Raw genomic sequence first — 6,182 nt, 5'->3', positions numbered from 1 at the left:
CCGATGTGTCTGGTGCCTGTAACACATCTCCCTCAGTCACAGCTGTGCTGGAAAGTTCTGTGTGAGCTCAGGCTCACTTCACTCACGGCATCTCACTCCAGGCATGGGGTGCACAGACCCCGGGCCCCTGTGGTGGTCCCTTTGGCTCCTAACCAAGTACAGCCTGGAAGTGTGGGGCAGTCCTCAGTCGGTGGGGAGAAGAGCTGGTCGATGGGTGGCCCAGCCCCCACCTTCAAACAGAGCACCTGCAGAAGCATTCTGTATGCTTCTCAAGAGGACCACAGCGGTGACCTTGACAATGCTCCCCTTTCCCTGCCTCCCCTGTCCTGTTGCAAACTATGGCCTCCTGGCATCGCCTCCCAGATCAATCACTTGCCCCGACTCTAGGCTTCAAGGCTCTACTTTCAAGAAAATTCGAACTCAGACCCATCCTTCTCCTCACTGTAGGAACCCTCTACAACTCCCTTCGGACGGTCACCGTGTGTTTGCTGGTATCTCCAGGGATGACAAGCGTTCTTATTTCCTCAGCTCAGTCTTCTCGTTGCCGGACAAGTCAGGGGACGGAAGTGAGACACAGGGCATCCAGGACTTCCCACGGGTCGAGCGCCGTGCTACTGTATTCTTTCACTCTCTTTGTTAAAAGGTAGTTTCGGGTTTTTTTAGACTTTAAAAACAAGCAAACTAATTTTTATAGTAGCTTTTTTGAGATATTTATGTTCCATACAATTTACCTATTTAAAGTGTACAAGTCAGTGGTTTTTCATGTATTCGCAGGGTTGTGCAAACCTTACCCCAGGTTTAGGACATTTCCATCACCTAAAAAGAAACCCCATGCCCATTAGCAATTACCCCCCATTTTCTTCCGACCACCACCCCACCCCCAGCCCCAGGCAACCACGGATCTACTTTCTGTTTCTGGGTTTGGCTATTCTGGCTATTTGATATAAATGGAGTCGCACAATACGTCCCCTTTTGCGTCTGGCACAGTGTTTTCAAGGTTCATCCATGTTGTAGCAGGTTATCGGCACTTCATTCCCTTTGTCACGGAATAATACTTCATCGTATGACTATGCCACATCTTGTTCATCTATTTTTCACTTGATGGACATTTTGGTTATTTTGAAGAGTAGCTTGTTATGTTGCACTACAATCTGCCTTGGAATTTTGTCTTAGCCTTGAACTTCTAGGTTAACCCATGACAAACATCCTCCTTCTTCTTGCAAGGTCCCCACGGTGTGGATGTTCACCATCGGAGGCTGTTGATGCAATGGCATGATCTCTAGCCCATGTCCTTCTCACCATACTGATCATCTCCCTCTGACAAACTCCAGTTTACCACAACCATCCTAAAAGTGGGATGGTCAGGGAGAATATCACAGCAAGTACTTACCCTTTTAATTATTCATTTGTAGTATAATTAATGATAAGACAAGTTGAATGAGAATCGTACTAAGAAGCTCCAGAAGGGGCGCCTGGGTGGCGCAGTCGGTTAAGCGTCCGACTTCAGCCAGGTCACGATCTCGCGGTCTGTGAGTTCGAGCCCCGCGTCGGGCTCTGGGCTGATGGCTCGGAGCCTGGAGCCTGTTTCCGATTCTGTGTCTCCCTCTCTCTCTGCCCCTCCCCCGTTCATGCTCTGTCTCTCTCTGTCCCAAAAATAAATAAACGTTAAAAAAAAAAAAAAAAAAGAAGCTCCAGAAGAGGTGTCCAAAAGAGGGTACATCCATTTTTTTAAAAAAATACTAACGTGCTCTGAGAAAACTAAGGGCCCATTTTACTACAGCGACCTTCCTCTGGTCAAGGAGGAGGGCCCAGCTGCAATACTAATGCCAATCATTCAGGAAGCAGCTCAGTAGTGTTCTTTTGTGAAATGGCTCCCTACCATTCTTTGCTGTGTAAATGTGACCACATAATTACTTGCAGCTAAAGAAGTGTGACAGAGACAGACCTGCTACATAGGTGTCCAAGAGAATGAAAGGGATGGAGAGGGAAAGAAGGGCGAAGACTGCCCCATGACTCTCTTGTCTCCTTATCAGCACTGGTGATTCTAGCTGCACAATGTTTGCTGCAGAAGTGTGTCTTCCCAGATTGAGAAAGGACTCTTCTGGTACAAGGGCCCATCTTCAACCTGTCCCTAATATCCTACACAGGTCTTTCCATAACCCCTACAACTATGTGCTCAGTAAATATTTTTAGAGAATAATAGATAAAGGGATGGATGGGTGGATGGATAGATGGATTGATAGATGGATGAATGGATGATGGATGGATAGATGGGTGGATAGATGGATGGGTGGCTGGACGGAGAGATGGATGAATGGATGATAGATGGGTGGATGGGTATATAGATAGATGGATGGATGAATGGATGGTGGTGGGGAGATGGATGGAAGGATGGATGGATGGATAGATGGGTGGATAAATGGATGGATGATGGATGGATGGGTGGGTGGATGGATTAATGGATGAATGGATGATAGATGGGTGGATGGGTATATAGATGGATGGATGAATGGATGATGGTGGAGAGATGGATGGATGGATAGATGTGTGGATGAGTAGATGAATGAAGGAATAAAGGGAGAGAAGGAGGGATAGAAACACATAACCACAAAAATTGAATCATCACCTCAGGGTTTAATCAAAAGCTTGTATTGGGAAGCAGCTGGTCCAGGCCTGATCATGGCCAGCTTCTGGAAGCTCACTCTGCTTCTTCCAGTTGGTGAAAGAACATATCTTTTTCATATACTCACGTCTGTGTCAGGTCTCCCAGTAGCCTGGGAAGAAACTGAAATGCTTACCATAATAGTTCAGACAGTGTTCATGGAAGGCTCTGTAACTATAAATCCCCATTTGGATGTGAATTGGGTGGGGCAGTGACACTATTATTTCCTTAGTGTGTTTGGGTACAGGATGCCGGTAGGTATTCTGTCTGCCCATTGGCAATAGCTTCAGCCTGCCACGACCCTTCTCCTTGGTGCTGTGGCAGGAAATTGAGGGCTAAAGAGTGTCAGGTGGTTATAGGAGCCTTAAAAAGTGGGGTCACCTTGCCCAACTACCTTGTTGTACAAATAAGGAAGCTAAGGACAGGAAAGGAGAGGTGACATATTTAAGGTCAAGTGAGTAGTTAGTAACTGATGCAGAATTTGGACCCAGGTTACATGATTCCTCCTTTCTTTCCCCAGACTTTCTCTCTAACATCTTCGCTGGATCATTTTATAAGGATCAAATTCATCTTGAAACCACTGCCATTACTTTAATGACACCTTTCTGGAGACCCCAGCAGAGCACAGGTGAGTACTACAAATTCTCTTCTGTTCCTTTTTTTTTTTTTTTTTGAACTTGTTGACTTAATGGTAGGGTCTCCTGGCTCCTTTCAAACCCATTTCTTTTTTTCCCCCGGAGTGTCCTTTATCTCCTGGTTTGGCCCAGTGGCAATAAGCTTGAAATATGCTGGTGAGAAGGGGAGGCTTACAGAGCCTTTGAGACCCAAGTGATGTCTCTGATGACGCACAACCTCCTCACAGGACGTGGTGGGCTTAAAAAAGCTCTTTCCAATCACTCAGATTATTTCCCCTGGTAGAGCTCTGGCCCAAAATATCCAACAGTCCATTCCCAGTGCGCTTCTCGAGGCTCAGATGCTGCAAAGATGGCGATCTTCCTGGGAAATGCAGCTGCTGTTACATAATAAGGGGTGGCTCTTCCCTGTCTTAGCAGAGACAACCGTCCCTGTTGACTGGGGCAGGGAATTCATCAAAGTCATACTTCAGACTCAGCGCTGACACTAACTCTCTTGGCTCCGAGCATTCTTCAAACTAGAGAGCACCTCATTTCTGCCTCTGGTAGGAAGCAAGCATGTGGGAGTCAGAAGACCCAGGTGGTGGGGGGTGGGGGGGGGGGTGACTGCCTGTCCTGGACTTGTCGGGTGAGTCGGGTGAGTCACCTGACCTAATTGAGTTTTAAGTTCTTTATCTGTGAGATAGCAATAGTAATCCTAACAGCTCTGTCACGGGCTGATATTACAAGTAGTGAGAGCCCTTGACATCAAAAATACTGCTGGGGCGCCCGGGTGGCTCAGTCGGTTGAGCCTCCGACGTCGGCTCACGTCATGATCTCGCAGGTTGTGAGTTTGAGTCCCCCATCGGGCTCGCTGCTGTCCGCCTGTCAGTGCAAAGCCTGCTTCGGATCCTCTGTCCCCCTCTCTCTACCCCGTCCCCGCTTGCGCTCTGCCCCAAAATAAATAAATATCTTAAATAAATAAATACATAAATACTACTAACGAAAAAAATTATTCGATGACGCTTGCGAAATCACGGCAAGGAAGATTTTATTCAAGGCAATAAGGACTAGGGACCACTGTAATGGGGAGCATTGGACTCAAGTCTGAGTACCACATGGGCGCATGAGATTGATAGCCACGGGGCAGGGTGGGAGCCAGTGGATGGATATTATTAAGAGGAAACATCAGGGGTAAAGGGAGATTCTTGCTAAGTGGACCAAGGAGGGTTCTTGCTGAAGGCAGGCTGAAGGGATCAGAAATCCTCTGGGGGATGATGGAGGATAAGAAACTGGATCCAGATAGCAAAGGCCGGGGATCCTGGCTGTGTTGACTCGGCAGGATTGTCGCCAAAATGGGGCAATGCAGAGGTGAAGATGAGAGTCCGAAAGTCAAGGTCCTGCTTGCAACATTCAGCGGAGCCGAGTAATTTGGTAGAGGAGGGAATCTTCGTGAATACAAGTATTAAATGTCTTCCGACCTGGTTGCTTAGGACCGGTTGATAGCAAAGGGGGAGCGAATGGAGAAACCGAGGCACCAACGCCTTTAGAAGCGGGCCCAACTGACCTTCCGGCCCATCCCACCTTGCCCAGAGGCGATGGCCCACGCCGCAAAACATTTCCTCCTTAGGCCTCAGATGCCGGAAAAATTCATCTCCGTTTTGATTTTCCGCTTGCAGACCTTGCGCATAAGGAAGTAGCCGAGCGGAGACTGATGGTTCCAAACGGCACAGTGAACCAGCTGGGGTACGAATGGGGGATCCAAGCGCTTCCCAGGCGCTTCCCCACCCGAACCTAGGAACTCAGGACGCCACTTCCAGGGAGGCCTCACCTGGATGCCCACTTCCCCTGGCTCAGGAGTTGGAGGCACTTCGACAGGCACTCTAGGGGCCTCTGGACTACAAGAATGCTTAGAAAACACCTCTCTTTTAAAAAGCAAGCTCACGGGGCACCTGGGTGGCTCAGTCGGTTGAGCATCTGACTTGGGCTCAGGCCACGATCTCACAGTTCATGAGTTCGCGCCTCGACTCGGGCTCTGTGCTGACAGCTTGGAGCCTGCTTCCAATTCTGTCTCCCTCTCTCTCTCTCTCTGCCCCTTCCCTGCGCATGCTCTCTCTCTCAAAAATAAACATTAAAAAAAACTTAAAAAGCAAGCTCACCGACCCCTTCATTTTTCAAGGATGGCAAAAAGATTGGATTTCACACGTCCAAGGAAGCAGAGGTTCCCTTCTTTCCCCTTCCAGGCCGCTGCAAACATGTCACCGCCAAACCACCAAGGTTTTGCTGGGACGCAGCGGGACAGTGCGACTTTACCTCTGAGCTTCTTCCTCGCCATCTGTGCTCCCCAAGCACTCCTCAGTTAAAACAGACATATGGAATTGGAGAATTGGCCCCAGAAAGAAAAAAAGCGAGAGTCCCGAGCTAAAGGGTTTGGGGGGGAACGTGCGTTTTCAGAGAAGGAATGAGCAGCCCTTGGCTCTCGCGGGCTGGTTAATCATAATCAGCAGTGGGCACCCCAGGGCCCCCACCCCACCCCGGGCACAGTCACTGCCCCTCGGTGGCCAATGGACGGCCTCCTGCCGGTCGGGACCTTATTACTTCCTCCCTCCCCGCCCCCCCCCCCCCCCAGCCCTGCTCCGCCTCCTAGGCCTCACTTGGGGCTGCAATTAAACTTTTCAACTTGGAAGGTAAACATCAGGGAGCCAAAGGGGTGGGTTCGGAGGCCTCACGGAGACAGCTAAGAGGTCGGCCCGGAAGCAGCCAGGGGAGGCCCAAGGGCTAGAGGAGAAGGCAGACCGAGGGGGGAGGTCTGCGTGTCTCCCACAGCCCCCCAGCGCGGGGAGGGAGGTGGGGAACGGGTGGAGGGGTGGAGGATGGGAGCTTTACGGAGAAAGCCTGGTAACACTGGG

The 6,182-nt window shown here is 49.7% G+C and overlaps 2 long non-coding RNA genes across 3 annotated transcripts; one reads left to right on the top strand and one right to left on the bottom strand.

Annotated features, from left to right (window-relative positions):
- Positions 1 to 261: 261 nt before the first annotated feature.
- LOC122491242 lies at positions 262 to 5,060 on the top strand. Its single transcript, XR_006299311.1, has 3 exons — positions 262 to 643; positions 3,183 to 3,290; positions 4,953 to 5,060. It is a non-coding gene; the product is annotated as an uncharacterized LOC122491242 (long non-coding RNA).
- LOC122491241 lies at positions 4,308 to 6,182 on the bottom strand. 2 transcript variants are annotated; one of them, XR_006299309.1, is made up of 2 exons: positions 5,437 to 6,182; positions 4,308 to 5,014 (listed from the first exon to the last, which is right to left on the bottom strand). It is a non-coding gene; the product is annotated as an uncharacterized LOC122491241 (long non-coding RNA). The 2 variants fall into 2 exon arrangements; XR_006299310.1 differs by having other exon boundaries at positions 5,587 to 6,182.

This window comes from Prionailurus bengalensis, chromosome C2, assembly GCF_016509475.1.
Source record: "Prionailurus bengalensis isolate Pbe53 chromosome C2, Fcat_Pben_1.1_paternal_pri, whole genome shotgun sequence".
Classification (NCBI taxonomy): Eukaryota; Metazoa; Chordata; class Mammalia; order Carnivora; family Felidae; genus Prionailurus; species Prionailurus bengalensis.
This window is presented reverse-complemented; position numbering and strand designations above follow the sequence as displayed.